Source organism: Ambystoma mexicanum, chromosome 14 (assembly GCF_040938575.1).
Source record: "Ambystoma mexicanum isolate Mex_15411 chromosome 14, UKY_AmexF1_1, whole genome shotgun sequence".
Classification (NCBI taxonomy): domain Eukaryota; kingdom Metazoa; phylum Chordata; class Amphibia; order Caudata; family Ambystomatidae; genus Ambystoma; species Ambystoma mexicanum.
The window spans coordinates 158,416,548-158,437,709 of NC_090940.1; the positions used below are offsets into that span (position 1 = coordinate 158,416,548).

Genomic DNA, 21,162 nt, shown 5'->3' on the forward strand with positions numbered 1-21,162 from the left:
CCCGAAATGAAGAGGGAATGAATCAACAGGTAAGTCTTAACATGGATATTTAGCTTTCCTTATTCCCTTCTCTCTCTCTCACCTTTTGTTCTGGTCTTTTTCTCCCTAGGCGCTGGGGCGTGACTGCGAATCCGGATGATCGCTGCTGAACATGGAGGCGCCCTCTAAAGGTGAGTGGAATGCGGCGCTGCAGCGATCGACACGATGAGCTTTTAAATTAAAGTCTTCCTTTTCAGGATTGTCGGTGAGAGGTCTCCGGGATGCGGATTTAGCAGGTAAGGACTTTTCCTTCTTCTGTTCTCTTCTTCTCTTCCTTTGCAGGTGATCCAGGATGCTGGCAGGCGTGGCAGAAGTCAGGATGCAGGAGCAGACACGGTGAGCGTCCAGCTGCTAGATGCAGAACAACGCGAAGCACGTGTGGCTGTTCGGGTGGGGTTTAAATAGCCTTGGAAGAAGTTCCAGGTATGTATCCTTCCTCCAATCAGGTATCCTTCCCCGACCACGCCCGGATGGTAAATTAGTACCACAGGTAAAGTAGTTCCTTTCAGGCCTCAAGGAGGCCGGGATCCTGCAGCATGGTCTGCATCAGGTAAGTGCACCGAAGCACTCCCATAATGAGCCTGGCGCCTATGGCGCCAGGACTGATGTCTTTTATGAGCCTGGCGCCATAGGCGCCAGGACACTGTCCAAAGGGTCCCTATATGGGGTTGCTGGGTCCTTCCTTGGGGACTGGATGTCCGTTTTCGGGGACGCAGGGCTTGAACCGGCTCCCCGGGAGCGGGCATCATGACAACTAAACAATCATCCAGAAGTTTGAAAATAGCGCGCTCCATGAAAGGTGAGCTGAACCCCCCCCCCCCAATAGCCTGGGATTTTGGGTATTAGGAGAGGATCCAGAGTCAATCGTTAGTCGACCACTGAAGTCAAGAATTTCAAAATAAAGGGGCTGCAGAATAACGCTGAGGACTAATCGTGGGACCACTGTTGAACTAGTCATGCACCGCAATGCAAATCTCTGCTCTCCAAGAGACAGGAGAGACCGTCCACTGTGCTTCCGTGGATTGAAATGGTGTGCTTAACCAGGTCGGAGTCCTGCATTGCCAAGGACGCTGTCCTGAAGCTCTGGGAAGTCGTGGCCCTGTATCTGGATCTGTTAGGAATTGCAGTTCTATCAGGTCTCTGCGGCAGCAGTGGAGAAGAAGGCACCCTCACAGAGTTCTTAGCCCTGCAAGATGGTGGCAGACAGGTTTGCGAGATGGAACTCACAGCAATTTTTCAGCCTTTTTCAAGATGGCCGCCGGGATTTGCTATGCACCAGAGTACTGAACCGGACATCATCATCCGGCTTAAAGAGCTGCAACAAGGTGAGCACGCTGCATCGCTTCAAACCCTTCCTGGGACTGACGCTTGTTGAGCTCTTTCCTAGCTCGCTCCTTTCCTTCGGAGCTCCTGCGCTTGCTTTCCCGCTCTCCTTGCCCCTTACCTCTTCCCCGGCTGTCTTGCCTTGCTTTGTTGCTTGCTCTCGCTTTCTTGAGTTTTGACTCACCTTCCTCTGGATATTTGCTGTTGGTTCTTGGAGCCCCACCTTCATCTGGATATCATTATTGGAGAGTTATTTTCCGCGCAGCTGCGTACAAGCCTTCCCAGCATTATCTCTGCGCTCTTCTAGGTTTTTCCCCTTCCGGGATGAGGGGGGTGTTCCTTTGGGCTTTGCCCATAAGGTGCAGACCTCTACCCTGTGCCATCAGGCTAAGTGGATGCCTTTTGGGCTTAGCTTTACTATGTCTCACAGGACCAAACCTACTGGATCCTGGACGAAGCTCAAGGTTAGTCAACCACATAAAGCCTTATAGGATCACATCGTCCAAAGTGCTGACTTTTCCAGTTGTTGGGATCTTGTGCAGTCTGGTACTGTGAACTGTGCAGTGTGCCTTTGCTGTGGATTTGGGACATTGCTGCACTGCTTACCTCTAACAAGGAGGAGATTCATGGTGGAGTCTATGTCCTCTGGATCTTCGTCCTTTTGCCAATAAACCCCCTGCTGGATCACTTCAAACTGCTTGTCATGCCCCAGATGTCCTCCCAAGGGCATGGGAGTTGTTTAGGAGGGATTCCTTCAACTTCAGTTGCCTGGTGCTGATCCATTTAATTAGATTGCTAAACAAAGACACAAACTGCTGAATCGCCAGGCTCAGATGTCATAGTTGTCATCTGGAGTCCAATCTGACCTTGAGATCCTGGTACATTCAATGCCAGAACCCTTGGTGAGAGCAGATTTCCCAAGGGCTCTGACTTCTCTGAAGATGTCATTTGTCTTGATCGGGTTTCAATGTCCTCAGATGTTCACCTGTTTCAACACCCCTCTGTCCTATCAGGAGTAAAGTCCTTTCCTGACCCTACCTGGGCCTGACTGCTGGTGGTGCAACCTCACCCTGGGCATTCTGTCTGAGGTCACCCTATACATCTGTAATAGGTAGCTGCCCCTTCCCCACCAGGGAAACCTAACTTTGTCATCATACGGAAAATATGTACTACTTCTGGTATTATCTGCTTACCCAAGTCCCACTGCCTCGTATGAGCGAACTTAGAATAACTTTACACGTTACTCTTCACTAGCCAAATTCTAGTTACGTACTTTAAACATTGTTGAAATCTGTTCACAGGAGAGAGCTTGGACTTTTTAAGATTAGCACTGACAGTACACGTCTGTATTGCCATATAACATTCGAAGGACTATGATATATTGTTTAATATGTGTTACCTCACTGTAGGCTACAATTACAGTGTTGCTATTGAAGTGTGCAGTTTTTTTCATTTTGGACACTAAATTGTGACTGTTTATATCTGTGTATATTGCTTTATTTACCTTTCGGTATCTTTGATTTAATGTGTTGCTAAATGGTATTTTTGTACTTGCATGTGTGGAAAATGTATTACTTGATAAGCTCTTGTGTTTGTTAATTGTACTTTACACAAAAACACAAATTTCCTTAGTCTAAGCCTTACTGCCCATCCTTGTTTCCAAGCGAGAGCTTGGTTCAGACTTTTGTGTAAAACCTTTGCATGTTCAGTAACCTAGGCTTCCCAGGACCCTGCTGCTGTAGTGGTTCTGAGAAGTCTAACAGCCGCCGCCATGACTTCACTCTGGGTGTGGATTAGGGCATCTTGGACACCCCTTGTCCCCAGTCCAAACCAGTTCCTGGCACCCAAAGGCCACTTCCTGGCCAGAACTTGCAAAGTACATTACTATATGGCCATTTCCCGCTGCTGCCTGGGAGGAAGTTGAACAACGAAGACAGTGAGCCAAACAACAGGGCTTAAAAAACAAGGTCAGCCATTTTGGCCACTGTAGTGGTAAAATGGCTACCGCACAGAAAAAAGTTAAAGGCATGCAGGAGTGCATCCAATAAATGTAAAATTAAGGTAGCCCTGCCACCAGCCCACTGGGCTACACAGATTATGGGGGCAATGCCAATAAAGTAAAAAGGGGGAACAAGATCCCTCCCAGAACAGTTCACACAGGAGGTAGTAGTGCTATACAATACACTTTTAAATGGGGGACAGCGCACATTTGCACTGGTAGCCTTAGGGACTAACAAGTGCTCCCGAAATTAAGCAAGTTAGGTTAACTTTGACGTGAAAACCTTTATTCAACACAAAGTCAGTGGTTCAAGTACATCACAAAATACATGGTAATAATGCAAAAAAACCTGCACAAGTAAACATTAAAAAGAATCTCTCAGGTTAGTACTACAAATTCTATGTTAAAAAGAAAATTGCAAGGGTTGAATGCGTGGTGATTTCAGGAGTGTTGATGCCTTGATTCTCTCAGTGCTATTTCTTCTACCTGACACCGCGGAGCGGTGAAGCGGAGTTGTGAGGCTGAGGTGTGAGCCAGTCTGCAGCAGTCCGCTGCAGACGCGGAGCCGCTCCCGAATGGAACCCGAGGTACGTCCCCCCGTTGGTATCCAGGACCCGAGGGCTGTCAAACCAACCCTAAAAGATCGACGCCTGGCGAAGACAGCTAAGTCTGGGCGTGGAAGAGATACGAGCCCGGGAAGAAGGAGGAGCAAGTCAGACTCGGCATACAGACTGCCCGCGACCCCGTCAATTTTGGAGCTTCTAGCAACAACTCCAAACATCAAAACATTCAAAGGGACCACACATGGTGGTTTGGGTAAAAATATCGCTGACATTTCTGACAATAATGAAGACAACCTACCCGAGCCTCGCGACACAGTGGACGGCACAGACAGCTCAGCGGACCCGGTGGAAACGGGGGGTGGCGTCGCATGGGCAGGAACAGGCCGAGCCCAGGCCCTTGGAACCGGAGCAGCCAGGGGAGGAGCAACGAGAGGAAGGCCGGGTCCAGGTGGCCTTGGATCAGCGGATAGGTGGGCCTCCTCCAGGTCCGCACAAACCGACCGTCAGCCGCCAAGGATCAGGATCGATCAGTTCTGACCCAATGGATGAAGGGAATGGTGGGGCTTGGTGGCGAGAATCGGGGATGGGCTCGGGAGTGCCCGACACTAGCCTGCGTTTGTGTGAGGTGAAAGAGGCGAAAGAAGTGACACCGAATACAAACCCGGAAAAGGAACGAATAATGAACGCGAGGACACAGCAGTCCCCTAAGAGACCAGGCATAAACCCAGAAGCCCGGAGGAGCGCAGCTCCCAATTGCGTCATATCAACCAGAGTGTTATGGGAAGGAAAAGACAGCGGAAATACTAAAACTAAAAGAAATTACGGTAATAAGTGAACAAAGTGAACTTTCACCACACAGCTCGACATTTGGAGCCAAGTCGAATCCCAGGAGGGAAAAAGACAAAGTGGCCTCTAAAAGCATTACCGAAAGGGACAAATATGACCAGACATCAACCCCACCTCAATTCGAGGTGATGCTCCATGAAACCAACGGGGAGGCAGAGACCAGCGACCTAGACGAGGGAAAGACCCGGCCGAAGACGTCTAGCCTGACAAAAGTCCCCGGAGACAAAGGGAAAGGAACGAACCCGGAGAGTGAGTCAGAGCTAGAAGCAGATGCCACAGATAGTGACGACCAAACGGAGAGAGAACTTGACGACTCCAATAAAGAAACAGACGGAGAACAATTGAAGGCGGGAGCGGGGGTCTCAAAGAAGAAGAGAAATAAAACCACTACTCCATCTACTGCGAGATCCCAAGGAGCAAAGAAGAGAGCAACCGCGAGATCTAGAAAACACATGGGACCGGTGGAACAAAAACCAACAAAAGGTCCAAATAGAGGAGCCCTTACTCCTAAAGGGCTTCCCAACCCCTTGACGTCCCGCTCGCTCAAATCCTTCTTCACCCAGCAACATAAAAGAAAACAGAGCGTTGACACTGAAATATCAGACGCAGAGATGCTGGAACTAGTAACCGAACCACAGCCCGTCCAAAAACAGAGGAGAACAGAGCCATCGATTGGATTGATAAAAAAACAGGGTCTCCAAACAGGTCTCGGAATGAAATGACCACCAATCTAACAAACAATTTACCCAAGGAAGCCGAAAAAGCCAAAGAGACTGAGGTTCCCGAGGGAAGACAAATGGACCCACAGGGTCAGTTCATGAGAAACCCCGAGAACACACAAACGGAAAGCCCCTGCGAGGCAGGCATAACATCAAGAGAGGAGATAGTGATCGGGACGATGACAAAGAAGAAGAGAGTCGATTAGAGATAGAGCCGGACAGGACTACGGATCAAACTTCACAGACCAATAAGAACAAAGAGGAGCGTTGGGCGTGGACGAAGCCCCACCTAAGCATTGGTCAACAAAATGCAATGCCAAGAAGGAAAGAGGCGCACCCTAAATCGAACAAAGATACGGCTGGGAAGCGTGGTGGTTCCCCCAGAACGGGGAGAATCACTGACAGAGATCAAGGATTATCAGGAGAAGGGGCCACCTTTGATTCAGTAGCCCAAGCGAGAAGATCGGAGAAAATGCCTACTCCCCTAAACAGAGACGACTTAGTGAGATTGAAGTGTCATTACAGAACGAATCACCCAACAAGAAACCAGACATGATCGCTATCATGTCAGCGATGACCATCGTATTAGCGCCATTCTGTAAATTATACGAGACAATCAAGGGGAATGTACAAGACAATACGGCAATCCTATCTAATACGATGGAGAAATTGGCCCATATGGAAACCCTTTTCCTAGAAACCAGTGAAAAAATGCTCAAACAACATAACCACTGGGCAACAAACTCAGACGCTGTGGAAAAAAAAAATTGGGACCATGGCCCTACAGCTCGGACAAGCAATACCAGGACTCACAGGACCAGGGACTCCACAGATTCAACCCATTTACAAGACACTGTGGGAAAAAAAAATTGAAGTACTGGAAAAGAAAATCGAGGAGATGGAAAAGTGGAACAACGAAGTGCAAGTAAAACCACCATCAAGGGTGGCTCAAGGGAATGGGGAGGGGTCTCTCCCACAGAGAAAAGAGAACATTCTGCTTGTCTTAAATCAAGGGAAACGGGAAGAGAGCCAGCGGCTGATGCCACAGAAGCTTAAAACACCAGTAAGGAGTCAAACGGAAAAAAGAATTAACTTCAAGAAGCCCACGAAGCAGACAGCCGATACAGCCCTGAGGGCGGTAGATGAAGAGGATGCAATACAAACTAAAAATCACCAAGAAGCCAACCAGCCCAAATCACCGAAAACAGTGGAGGAATTCTTAGAATGCTCGGACCTAATGAATGCATCCACCTATTCGGAAAACGAGGGCGTTGAGAATCTCGAGCCAACTGATGGACTGTGTGAAAAAAAAAAAAGAAGCCATAGGAGGAAAAGAAACCTCGACTCCATCAATTAACAAAGAGAAAGAGGGACAAATCAGATCGGAAGAATGCAGTTCAAAAAGTAGAACAGAGCAAAGAGTAAAGGATGACAATTCCCAAAGTGGGGATAAGAAAATAAGATCTATACCACCCACATCCCCAGAAACTAAGGGAAAAAAAGATTGGCGGAACAGTCCACGAAAAGAGCGCCTAGCCAAAGACGATCCTGAAAAGAGAAGAAAAGGTCGAAAAGAGATCAGAATATTCAAACTTGAACAAATGGCATCAGATAAAAACTTCGTCATCCTAAACAGACCGACTGTCCTACAAATTACAAAGAAAGTAAAAATCTTGAAAAACATCTCAACGAAAGATCTGGTGCTGGTGGAACCCTATCATAGGGAGAAGAGGGCGAAAGCGTTTCTCCATCTGAAAGAAGCGGCCATTAAAGACATTAATGACTCGGTATACCAAGAACTGGATCAAATGGGTCTCCGCCTGACGGAACTAAAGAACAGGAAGGGCACTCAAGACCTGGATGAGGGAAAGGTGGAGAGGCATAAAATACATTACCATTATAGATCAAGAACGGAAGAACAATACCGAGATAATCGATACACCAACCCACAACAGAGACAAGAACACCACAGACAAGAGTACCAAGAGAAGGGTGAAAAGCGTGGAACTGAAATAGGGGAGAGGGATGATTGAAAGTTACCACTATATCACAGCACAAAAAACAAGCAGGAGCAGACGTGGTATTCTTCGAGAAGACACAGAGAAGATCAGAGACAAAGGGGCCCGCCTGGCAAATCCGATCAAGAGCAACGAGATCACAGGAGGAAGGTCTGGGGTAGTCCCAAAGAAAAAAGGGATAACATCAAGAAACAACCAATGGGACCATGGAAATGGCTAACGACGACCTGGAAGAAAAACCAGGCTAAATAGCAACGACCGGGGGCGGTTTGCACCGATGACAACTGCAAGGAGAGAATAAGCGAACACCCCTGCAAGGAAACTATCTCTCTCGGATCCTGGAATACGAGAGGCCATATGCATCTCACGACACCAGGAGACGTTGACCTAAGCCGGTTTGACATCTTATGCCTGCAGGAAACCTGGCTGATGAAACAACCAGCCCTAGATGGGTTTTCCTTGGTGATCGCCCCGGCAGTAAAAGGCCTGATGGGAAGACCATCATCTGGTCTGCTCATAGCGATAAAATCAGGCTCAGGCCTAACGGAACCAACGCTGTGGAAACAGTCATATGAAACACTCGTAATCCTAACCACACAGGAGGAAAAAAATCCAAAGTCTGTAAATACTTTTCAAAAAATGGTGGCTATTGTTAATTGTTATTGGAATCCACAGCGCACATCCACGAAAGTCTTCTGTGACAACATGAGTGCTCTAATTGACCAGCTTTATGAAGAATTCGAGAAAATTGAACTGATTATCTGCGGGGATTTCAATGCTAAATGCATTGAACCCATGGCAAACATCAAATGCCCACTGAATCCCGGGGATTAGCCGACCCTACTGTAAAGAGAGGAAAGGCCTGGAATAACATCTTGAGCTCGAGAAACATCCAAAACGTGGCCACACTGTTCCCCAATCAAACGAATCTTCCAATGTGGGAACGTAATGATTCTAAAGCAACCTTAGATCACATTTTTGTGTCCAACGGGCTCATCAGGGATTTGACAAGTTTTATGGTCCAACAAACTGCCAATAGTGATCAAAACCTATTGAAATGCTCATGGCAGACGTCTAAGAAACAACCAAACATCTACGACTGGGCGATCGAGGTCAATCCACATCAAACCCGACTTCGTCTGAAGGAACAAGACATCGAAAAAATTAAACGAGCTTGGGACCTGAAAGGGGACTGCGACCCCAAGTGGGACACCAATCAACGACCAAATTACTTGCCCCTGTTACTGGCCTACCAAGTCAAAGGTTCAAGGAAGAAAAATGAAAGAATCTTTACGGCTCACCAGTATGATAAGGATCTGGTGATTAAAAGAAAAGTGGTCCGCAGATTGCTAAGAATAGCAAAGAAATCCAACACAATAGAAGACTGGAAGAGCTGGGGTCTAGAACAACAAAAATACAAAAATTGGTTCAGACAGCAGAGAGCCATGCAATACCAAAGAGACGCAGAGGAGATGATGTCTAAACTATCCGCAAAAAAAGCTAGTGAATTTTGGACCCTTATAAAGGATAAGAATGTTGACCAAAGGACTATCACTGCAAATGCGGTAGCTGAAGAAAGGTGGGTCCAATATTTCACGGCCGAATTTGAGGGACTCCCAGGTAGCATGGAAGAAATGATATCTGACCATGAAATACCTTGGGTAGACCTGTCCAATACTGAAGATATTGAAATTGCAATACGGAAGCTGAAAACATCGAGAGCTCCTGGACCGGATGGGTTAACCAACACAGACCTTAAATCATCTCCTGTGGAATGGGCCGATTGGATCAGTAAAATATTTGCCCAATGTGCCAGAACAAAGATGTTGCCAGAATCTTGGCTAAGGGCTGTGATCGTTCCAATCTACAAGAAGGGCCCAAGGCAAGAACCAGCAAGCTATAGGCCAATAGCGCTGTTGGATATCCTGGGCAAATTATATGCCTCCCGTCTCTTGGACCACTTTCGGGACTGGGAGAAAAAAAGTCTGGCTAAGGACCCACTCCAATCAGGATTTCAAAAAAAGGGTTCAACTACTATCAATCTAATGGTGTTAAATATTCTCAAAGCCAGAATTAAAGAAGGAGCACCGAAGGTCTACTTGGCTTTTGTCGATCTCTCAAAGGCTTTTGACATGGTCGATAGGCCCACTTTATGGGCAAAGCTTCAAGGCTGAAAGTGTCCAGCAAACATCTTGGAACCCATGATGGCATTAAATACAGACACAAAAATGCGAGTAAAACTGAACCATCAAGGCGCCCTCTCAGGGGAAATTCTGGTGAGACGAGGTGTCAAACAGGGATGTCCGCTCGCCCCTGCTTTGTTCATAGCCTTTTAGGAGACTACCAAGAAGCTGAAGCGAAAATTCGTGCCTTTCCCCCGAAGATAGGGAAAATGGAGATCCCCCGCCTAATGTACGCAGATGACGTTATTCTCATCGACCAGACCAAAGTGGGATTGCAAAGAAAATTACATAACCTCGAAAAATATATCGAGAAAAACCACTTGGCGATCAATAAGACAAAGACGAAAATCATGGTAATGGAGAAAGTGATCAACAAAGGAACAGCCAAGTTAAACTTATACCTTGAAAAAACCAAAATTGAAATTGTAAAGTCTTTCAAATACTTGGGGATTAACTTGGACAGCTCAAAAACGGAAAAGAGCTTACAAAGCCAACTATGGGAGAAAGTCAAACGTCTCACAGCCCAAACCAGAGCGATTGACCGCAAATTTGGCAAATTCTCCCTGCTTCCGGCGATAACTTTCTATAAAGCCAAGGTGGTGCCGACGCTAATCTACGGAGCAGAGACCTCGTTACACCTCCCACGGAATACGTGGGCCAAGTTGGAAGGATATGTGTGGAAAGCAGTACTAGGGCTCCCAAAATCCACCTCCATGCCGGCGATCAGGAGAGAACTAGGGCTGCTTTCCTTGGCTTCCATGGTTGACCAAAGCGCGATGCGCCTATATAGAAACATCATCATGGCCGACGCGCTACCCATCGTGGCATCCATACGTGAGGAAATCGAAACTGGGAAGTGCACGGCCTTGAAAAACTGGGCCAAAAGGAGAACGGACGATCTGGCAAAAATTGAATGCTCAGATAAAGAGCTAAAAGAAAACCCCGAAAGAATTAAAAACAAAATAGGAGACCTGGATTGGATCACGACCATAGAAAATGCTACCGGGAACAAACTGCTAAACCACCTACCGCCTACTTTCAACAAGGCAAAAAAACCATTACAGTACTGCGCCAAGTTCCCCGAAAAAGGACTGAGAATGGTGATTATGAGAGCAAGGCTCAACCTGCTGCCCACCAGAGAGATCATAGCCATTAGAGGAGGCAGAGGGGATAAACACTGTAGATTGTGTAAAAAGAACGATTCCACTGAAACACAAACATTTGGTGATGGAATGCGTGAACACGAAGGAATCTAGAAATCTGTACCTCCCTGCGCTTGACGACAATCTATGGATATTCCAAACAGACGACCTGTGGAATAGACTGATTTCCGGTGAAAACAACAAGTGGTCGCAAGCCCTAGCTAAACTCATCGACCTGGTGTTCGACCAAATTAGACAGCAAGACCTCAAAGGTGGTATGCCAGAGTAGCAGGCTTGTGACCAGTGGAGGAGCCCTGTTCAATGCGACCTTGCTAGGTGGGGGAGGCAAAGCAGCAACACCGCATTTCCATTTCTATCAAGGGACATTTGCACCACATACTACTGTCGATTTTTGACAAAACTCGGTTTTCACTGAGTAAAGTTCAAATAAATAAAAAAAAAAATAAAAAAAAAAAACGAAAATGTTAAAACATGTCATAAAATATAAGTGAAAATATTACATAGACCATCAAAGAAAAATAGAAAAAAATTAAAATTCTAGGACAGCAATGCTCGCAGCCTAGAACATTCATACATTTTAGAAGACACAAAATTAGCAAAGGGCATCATCACTTCATTAGTGCTCCCCTCCTGAACAACCAAGCTCTGTGCTGTTCATATATCTAGCAACAGCAAACACCACTGAAGGAAGAGAGCTTTGAATTAGAAATAGCAGTGTGTGTGTCCAAGCAAATAAATACCAGCCTCCAGCTAAATAGGTCTCAGATACAAGCTTCTTAGTCGCAGGGTCCAGACACTACAGAAAAAGAAAATGCAAGGCTGTCTCCTTTGCAGCTCGACACATTGGGCACTTATCAGAATCAGTGCCCTTCCATTCACAAGTAAAAGTGGCAGTGAGCAAAATACCCAACCTAAGCTGCATGTACAACGATCTCTCAAAGGTAGGCGTAATTATATCCAAGTAGGCTTTAAAACCATCCTCCTGCGCAAGTTCCAGATATTCAGAACCCAAGTTTAGCTTAGAGACGTCAAGCAATAGAAGGTCCTGGGCTCTCGACTTAGAGAGTTGCTTGAGCCTAGTCAAGCTTGAAGCACAGAGACTTTGTGGGTTTTCCCAGAACTCGCTCACCCTCAAGTTGGTCAGTTCATCTTTCACATGGGCGATCCACTTCAAAATGTTGCCTCCATCGAGTGACAAGATGTGTGATAGCGCTTCCCTACAGTGCCCTAAGCTTGGTCCGGTCCACACACTTACCCAGAGGGAAGCTGACCTACATACAGTTTATATGCCCAGAGGAGTGCTATTGTATTCTAAATGGGCTAAAGCTGTTGTTAAAGTTGCAGGTAACATCAGTAACTTTTTTTTCTTTTTTTTTCACTTTAGTTTTTATTGGCATTTCAAGATAAAAAACAAACAACAAAAATAACGTAAACCCCCAAGACCCACCCTTCCCCTCAACCCCCAAACTTGAGAAGACCAGAGCACAAGCACCACCCCGTCTGGGGGATCTCCCCCCTAACTATTTTTGGATTCTGGAGGCTGGGCTAGCCCCCAGCCGGATGCTCCTTTAGAAGTCCGCCTCGCCGGCCTCATCTGTAATTATCCTCAATAGCCTCATGCTTCGGGGGCACCAACGCTGCCTCAGCCCATCCATCAAATAAGTCAGTAGAGAAGCCCAATCCGTTCTGAATCTTAAATGCTCCTCCTGAATAGAATACATGAGCCACTCCATTGCCAACAAGCTCCAGAGCTTTGCCACCCATTCGTGGTCCTGCGGGGCGTCCTTTGCTTTCCTTCGGCGAGCTAGTACCATTGCCCCTGCCATAATCATCACATAAAGTTTGCGGCCGCCTTAGATTTAATGGAGGCCAGTGCACCCCCTCAGGCTCGGTATCGCAAGACCCTTGGTACTCCTCTGGCCCCAGCCCAGAACTTGATTAATCGCGAGGCCAATCCCAGGCCAGTAGCTCTCAATTTGTGGACACTCCGACCATATATGCGCCAACGTGCCCACAGCTCTGCACTGCCTCCAACAAAAAGGGGAGGCTCCGGGGAACATTCTATGAAGTCTGGCGGGAGTTAGGTGCCACTGGGTGAGCAACTTAAGCCACATCTCCCTTAATTGGAGGGATTTTGTTAACCTAGGAATCTGCTTCCACAGCCAAGCCCAGTCACTGTCCTCAATTGGATACCCAGTAGCTAGCTCCCAATTTATCATGTATGACCGGAGTGGGGGGTCCTCTCCTGCCTTCATATGTCTATATAGGGCTGAAATCAAGGGCTTGTCCCCGGTTTCCCTACCAAGATATGATTCAAAGGGGGTCAACTGTCGGGTCGCCGCGTGCTTAACGGTGGGATGACTAAACCAGTGCCGAAGTTGACAATAACGGAACCTTTCATTTTCACCCACACTAAAATCTGACTTACAGTGCTCAAATTGCTTTAGCTGTCCCCCTCCAAACATATCCCGTAACATTCTACATCCCCCCTGGTGCCAGGCTTGGAAGGCAATGAAAACGAGACCCGGACTGAACTGCGGGTTAGAGAGTAGTGGAGTGTAGGGGGATGGGTGCGTCGTTAAGTGGGCATGCTGCACCGCCTCATCCCAGGTGCGGGCCACCAAGGCCAGGATTTCGCTGTAGTACAATCGGTGTGGCCTGTCCTGCTTCGGCTTCCACAAGACCCCTTCAAGATCCTCCCCCAGAACCGCCCTATCCATAGACCTCCATACCTTCCGCCGATCGTCTTTTTGCCAGTCCCGAAGGACCCTCAGCTGGGCCGCCCTAAAATACACTCTAAAGTCCAGTAGACCCAACCCTCCCCACTCCGTGGGAGTTCTCATCACCTTGGCCGCTACTCTGGGAGACCTATAAGCCCATGCAAATCTACTGGCAGACTTATTTAAGGACCTGAAAAAAGCCGAGGGAACGTGCGCCGGATGGTTGGCAAAGAAGTACAGGAGCTTGGGAAGGACAATCATTTTTAAGGTGTTGATACGCCCTAGCCAGGAAACCTCAAGCGGACCCCAATCTATCATCTTGCCTTTTAATTCCTCCAGAAGGGGGGGGGGGACAGTTCGCCTGGTACAACTTTTCCACCCTTGCGGTCAGTTTTATTCCCAGGTAAGTAATTGAATGGTCCACCCACCTATAAGGAGGGGAGGCATGTAAGGATCGAGACACTGGGGACGAGACTGTGAGATTAAGAATCTCTGTTTCGGAAGGATTTATTTTCAGGCCCGCCACACTACCAAACTGCGCTAACTCGACCGCCACAGCCGGAATGGCCGTACTCGGGCAAGTCAAGTACAGAAAGTCAGCAAATGCTGCGATCTTGTGCTCTTCGCCGGCGAAGGGGAGTCCTGTTATGAGGGGATTGGAGCACACCGCTTCGAGGAACGGTTTCAAATGGAGGGCGTACAGTATTGGGGAGAGAGGGCACCCCTGTTTAGTGCCTCGTTCCACATGTACCGGATCTGAGAGCTGCCCATTAATCGCCAATCTAAGGGTCGAATTCCTGTAGTTGGCTCTGATCCTACCCATAAGCTTGGGCCCAAAACCCATCTTGAGCATTGAAGCAAAGAGAAATCCCCACTCCACCCGATCAAACGTCTTCTCTGCATCAATTGCCAAAAGGAGAGCGGGGATTCCCCTCTTGCGAGCTTTTTCTATTAAGTGGGCCAACCTCCTAACGTTATCGATGGTCTGCCTTCCTCTTACAAAACCCGATTGGTCCGGGTGAATCAGAGCAGGGACAAGGTGGTCCAATCTGTTAGCTAGGATCTTAGAGTATATTTTGAAGTCCACATTAATTAGCGCTATAGGGCGATAGGAGGCGCACTCGGTTGGATCCTTGCCTTTTTTATGGATAAGAACTACTTTTGCCTCCTACATAGTCCTTGTGATTGCGCTATCCTGTCATATCTGGTTGAAAAGCGTGGTTAGAATAGTAGCTAGAGTTTCCTTATGGCATTTGTAAAACTCTGCGACGTAACCGTCCGGACCCGGTGATTTAAGATTAGGGAGCGCTCTAATTGCATCCCTGACCTCATCTACTGTGATGGCTGGTTCCAATGCATCCCTCTCTTCTTGCGAAATGCAGGGAAGAGTAACCCTGTCTAAATAATGTGATTGGAGCAACTGCGCCGGGGTGTCGGACGCGTACAGGGCAGAGTAAAAACGGGAAAATTCCCCTAAAATGTCCTCGTTGTTGGTCCTAGCTGAGCCGTCCCCCCTTTTAATTCGTAATATCGTCTTCTCCTTCTGCTCCTTTCTTAGCATTCTCACGAGCAAACGATCAGCCTATTGGCTTTAATATAGAATTTCTGCCCGAGATGCAATAAACTCCGCTCCGCCGCTCGTGACTGAATTAGTTCCAGCTGGGCCTGCACCGCCCTACACTCCCTTTTAGTGGCCTGGGTCTGATGTGTCCCCATTTTAGCAATTATTCCCTTAAGAGACTCTTCTAGATGCGCCTCCTCTATTCTCAGTTCCCTATCCCTTCTCGCTTGATCGCTATTATGGCCCCTCTAATGGTTGCTTTGAACGCGTCCCACCTAACCTGAAGGGGGGTGTCCCCTGCAGGGTTCTCAGCAAAAAAACGCAGCATTTCCTCCTCCAACTCGCGCACCAATACTTCATCTTTAAATAGGGCAATAGGGTAACGCCATTTCCACAGCCCCGAGGGTCTACCTATGGCTTTCAGGGATAAAGTCAGGGGGGCATTGTCAGACAAAGTAGTGATACCCATCGAGATATCCAAAGCCCTCCCCAGCAGAGTGGTTGACAGCCACACAGTCTATTCTAGAATGGGACTGCTGGGCATGAGAATAGAAGGTATACCCTCTGCCTCCCCCTGTAATTCTCGCCACACATTCACCAACGCCAAATCGCTGAATTTCTTCTTCAGGTCGTACGAACGTCTCCCCAAAGATCCCACCCCTCCCGCCAATCTGTCGTTCGCTGGATCCCAAGCAATGTTGAAGTCGCCCATAAGGATAATGGGGGACTTGGCGAACTTGTCAAGCTTCCCCAGTGAGGTTCGGAGGAAACTATCTTGCGCCGCATTCGGGGCATATATCGTTGCAACCGTGAGCAGCTGCTCCTCCCCCAACAGAGACACCGCCAAAAACCTCCCTTGATCGTCTGCCATTTACCCCGCAACATGTAGATCCAGCCCGTCTCTAAGGGCAAACAGGACCCCCGCTCTCTTTTCGGGTTGAGTAGATTGTAGTAATCTGGAGTAGCCCCAAAACCTAATCCTACCTCGATCCGCTGTGCGGATGTGGGTCTCTTGGAGCGTGATGATGTCTGGTCGTTCGCGCCTAATGTAGCGCTCTAATTTCTTGCGTTTGATTGGGGAATTAAGGCCATTCACATTGAGGGAGAAGATCCTCAGTACCCGTTGACTAGACATGTTATCTTGACAGAAAAGAGCCAAATCTCCCACTCAGCTTGGTTAGCTTCCCAATGAGCCCCACTGAATCTCCCTTTCTGGTGGCGCTGCAAAGCACTCCTAATACCTACTGAAGCACTGGTCTTCCCCCACCCTCCCCACACCTCATTGCCCCCCTTCCCTCTGACAATGTGGGATGACTGGCCTCAGCCCCCCTATAATCTGAACCATGAGAGTCGCCCCATGCATTGTCCCCCAACTGTTCCAACGCGGGATCACCCAATCCCATTCCAAGACATGAGTCCCATTCCCTCCCCCCTCAGCCGTTACAAACACTGCTGATGAACAAGGCCTTAACAAGACATACTTTCTGCTTCTATGCCCTCCCCAGGCTTTCAATTAAGGCTCCATCAGGCAAGACCCCTGCAGAACCCTGCACTTGTGCAAACCCAATCAAGACTGCAGTTGATGCGTGTCCCCTGTCGGTGGGCCCCCCAGGCACGATCTGTTACCATTTTTCTCCTATTTCTTAGAGCAGGCCGTAGACTATTCCCACACTCTGCGGGTGGGAGCCTGGGATGGGGGTGGGGTAAATAATGACAGCGCGTCCTCTTGCACCCCCAACAGGGCAAGACCCTGCTCACAGGTGGTGATCTTCTGCAACTTCTCTTCCCAATCAAACGCCAAGCCAAAGGGATGCAGCCACCTATATCGGATGCCCTAAGCTCTTAAATGGGACCCATTCGTCGTCGTTTCATTAGAGTCGATTGTGCCAGGTCCTGATACAGCGCTATCTCTGTCCCATTATAAGTTAGACGACCGGCTTTTCGCGCTGCAGCAAGAATCCGCTCCTTCACAGTCTAGCTATGCAAGGCCACAAGGACATCCCTAGGTCTCGCGCCTGGATCCGCATGCTTGGGACCCACTTTATGTATCCTATCAAAGGCGACATGCGCGGATCCAGACTCGTCCAGGAGGTCCGCGAATATGCCCTTCACAGTTTGGGGAAGGTCTAGCTCCTGAGAGTCCTCAGGGAGGGATTTAATGCGGATATTCGAGCTCCTGGACCTGTTTTCCAAGTCCTCCACCTGGAGCTACAGATTATGCGTAGCCGTAGCCAATGTTTCCAGGAGGGAGTCCGTCTTCCTTGCATCTTCAGCTAGGTCCTGAATCGCCCTCTCATTAGTATCCACCCTCTCTTCTATCTTACTAATGTCCCTTTTGATCTCCTGGAGGCCCTCTTGCCAGGTCCTCCCTAAGAACGTCCATTTGCTTTTGACCAGCCACAGTAATCTTCTCAAGCATGTCTGCCAACAGAAGCTCCAGCGCTGACTGAGTAACCGGTTGTTGGTGTACTGGAGAGGGCAGATCCGTTGCGGCCTGCCCTGGGGGGAAGCCATTAGCAGGTGTTGCCTGTGGATCCTCAACATCCTTAGACCATATTTTAGTCATGGCATTCTCCTGCACTTTCCTCAGAGACCTCTGAAGGGACTGCGAGACCTTAAGTTTATTTTTTGACATGGTGCCCGGAGGGCAGGGCGCCGAGGGTGACACGCCGAGTTCCCAGATCCTCTACACAGCGGGCGCTCAATACTGTCCAATGCATGCCGGTGCACTTCTCTGAGGGCAGAGTGGGCTCAGCGCTGTAGATATGGGGTACAGGGTTGTTGCGCCACTTCCAAAGCGGGGTCAAGTGAGGAGCAGAACCCGCAGGGGATGGCGGGCAACTGACCCAGGAGACTATAAGCACCCCTCACCCCACTCCGCGGCATAGGACTCAGATTAAACCTCTCAAAAGCCACCGGGGATGCGGAGCACAGTTATATAATTGAGGGCCCAGGTTTGAGGCACAGCAGGTCCGGTGCTTACACTGCGCAGACAATAAGAGTGCTTTTCACCTTGTATGTAAAGGCCAGATCCACTAGACACCCTGCCAACTTGTTGGGAGCTGTCCCAAACTCCTACGTGACATCAATATGGCCGGCACAGATAGTCGGATTCACGGTGCGTGATAGAGCTTGTTCCTTCTAATAGCATTGTGTGGGTACTTCGCTTCTTCCCTCGTCACGCCAGCGCAGTGCGGGGAGCACCCCCGCCTCGCAGTCTTCCGCTAGAGTCTGTGAACCGTAATGGCCGCCCCGAGCAGTCAAGGCCACCTCCCCCTCCTTGCGCTGTCCCAAAGGTCCACAAGCAGATGAGGGCGCGCGGACCCCGAAGCGGCAATGGCCCTCTGAGCACACAGGCCCTGAGCGTGTCGGTGTTGGCTACTCACGTCGGCCTCCACTCCCCGCCGAGGGCGCAGGGCCCCAGCCTCCGGGTCCGCCTCTCTGCACAGGCGCGACGACAGCAAACATGGAGCGCCGCGATGGGAGATGGGGCGCACCGCTCCACGCACTCCCCAAAACGCAATCCGGCATCCGGCCAGGCTTCCAGCGCCTCCCCTGCACCCAGGCGGTCAGGACCACAACAGCAGCCGGGCGCCCGGTAACAGCGCCGGCAGCAGTCCGCTTCCCCCAACGTTCCCGGGGCCGGCAGCTCCCCAACTCCGATTCGCCTCCGCCTCACCGCTGAAGGATCACAGCCGCTCCCGAGCCTTATCTCCTCAAAAAACCACTGCCTGTGGAGGGCTAAGTCAGCCTGGATACAAGGTACAAGGGCCTCAGGACGGGAGCTCGGTGGCCGCGGTGTTCACAGCATCGCGGCCATCTTGGAATCCACATCCGTAACGTTTCATGAATTTATTTTCCCTAGCAAGCATCTTTTCGACCTTTGCATACCCCCACTGTTCTGACCCATAAAGTGCCCTGATAAAGCCTGCTTCTGGTATAATTCCAGTACAGGCGCTACCCATGGCGGGTGAAGAAAGATAAAATTCCCCCACTGAACTTTTCCAACGTGGTGGCAGCTCTGTAGACCTGGGCCACCCATCATGGGCTTTCCTGGAATCTTACTCCAAGGTAATCAAAGCTGCTGACCTGTTCTATTGGGTCACCCTCTATCGTCAGCTTAATCGAGATTTGCTTCCTGGATCAAGGTCTTAAGAGCAAAGACTTGGTTTTAGTCGTGTTCAGAGTAAGACCAAGGTCCTTAATTGTCCTCAGGAAGACAAAGAGAGATTGCTTCAGACCCTGCGGGGAGGTTGCAATCAGAACTGCATCATCTGCATAGAACAGGGCTGGAAGCTTGCTTGAGACAACCTTAGGGCAGTACTGGCACCCACTTAATAATAATGCATCTATAATCTCTTGAACATAGATGTCAAATAAAAGTGGGGCCAGGACATAGCCTTGCCTAATGCCCATGCCTACCTCAAAGAAGCTTGTCTGTTCGCCTCCCATGCCATGGCGGACACATGCGTCTCTGAGTAAAGTAATGTTAAAATTGAAATCAAGTACTGAGGAACCTTTCACGCTTCCGGTACCCGCTACAGCATTGCACGGGACACATAATCGAAAGCTGTCCTCAAATCCAGAAATATCACGTACAAATGCATTTTCCACAGTACAGTGTACTTCTGCAATATAAGGAAAAGCATAAAGCATTGGTTCACTGTTCTGTGGCCTGAAACCCCGGCCTGATGAACACTAATCACATTATTACAGTCCAGAGTTGTAGATGGCTCAATATAATTTTCCCAAACAGCTTAACAATACCATCTAGAAGCGAAATAGGTCTGTAATTGGCTGGACTCTCCCATTCTCCCATCCACCCTTTTTGTACACTGGCACAATCGGTAATCCTCCCTGTAGACATTATACCATTAAAAACTTGACACAGCGTAGGGGCCCAAATAATCCTCTCATTAATAAAGAGGTTTGTCGGTATTAGGTCTGGTCCTGCAGCTTTACCGCTGTTTGCTGAGCAAGGTGCAGCCTCCACCTCTTTGACAGTCATGTAAGGCACATCTATACCAGGCAGGAAATGGGTGGTAGCCAAACGGTGCAGGGGACAGGGTATTCAGTAAAAGTTTGAAAAGTGCGACCTCCATTCTTCCATACTAATATAAAACACCAATCAATGTTCCCCTCTCAACTCGTTACCTGAAACCAATTTCCAAAATAAGTGAGGTTAAGAAGATCTCGCTCACCAAAAATGTGTCAAGGTCAAAAACATTCACCATAAATACTGATGGTCCATTTGAAAGATGCCAAAACAGTAAAAAGAACAACCTTTCTTAACAGTATCACTACAGGTCATGCACCACAGAATTGACAGACCACAAAAGACTCTGTACTGTCACTCATTAAAAGAAGAGACTAAACCTACCTCTCTACAGAAAAGAACATTGAGGAAATATTAAAATACACCATCACCTGGTGTATAAGCTACATCATCTACCATGCCCCTTTTCTCTATATCATTATTTTGGCTAAATGGGTGGAGTTAAATCGTCACCAATAGTCAACACTAATTTAATAAGTACACTAAATGCTCTTAAATTGAAGAGCAGTTTACAATTCGTTTTTTTTATTTTTATTCACCAAGAAGCAATATGGGTGATACTAAGTGAGGGCACCTAGAGATTATCGGTTCATAGTTGCGTCCAAAAAGAGTAGCACTGATGAAACCAAACAACAAAGTACATACAAGTTTAATTTACCGACAGGTAAGTGAGCTGGGCAATTCCATAAAACATAACATATTAAAAACATACATATTGCAGAAAAGTGAGGCAGTTATTTTTTTTCTTCTGTAAAATGCAAGTAATATCTTGAACTGGTGTTTATGTGAGAATGTTCAGCGAGTGAAGCTTGAGAGTGTTCTATGGTATCAGCAGCAAGGAGGCTGGCTGAGGAATGATACCCGTTTAGTAACTGATGTTTCTAATGCACTTACCTCTAGCTTGCTCATATGTTCCTACTGAAGGTTAAAGAAGTGTTTTCTTTGGCTACAGACTGGCTTTAGAGTGCTTCT

General features: G+C 48.3%; 1 protein-coding gene across 3 annotated transcripts in view; it reads right to left on the reverse strand.

Annotated features, from left to right (window-relative positions):
* The window catches only part of RPAP1 (RNA polymerase II associated protein 1), an 850,859-nt gene that overhangs the window by 220,171 nt on the left and 609,526 nt on the right, over positions 1–21,162 (reverse strand). The gene's annotated exons all lie outside the window — the stretch shown is intronic.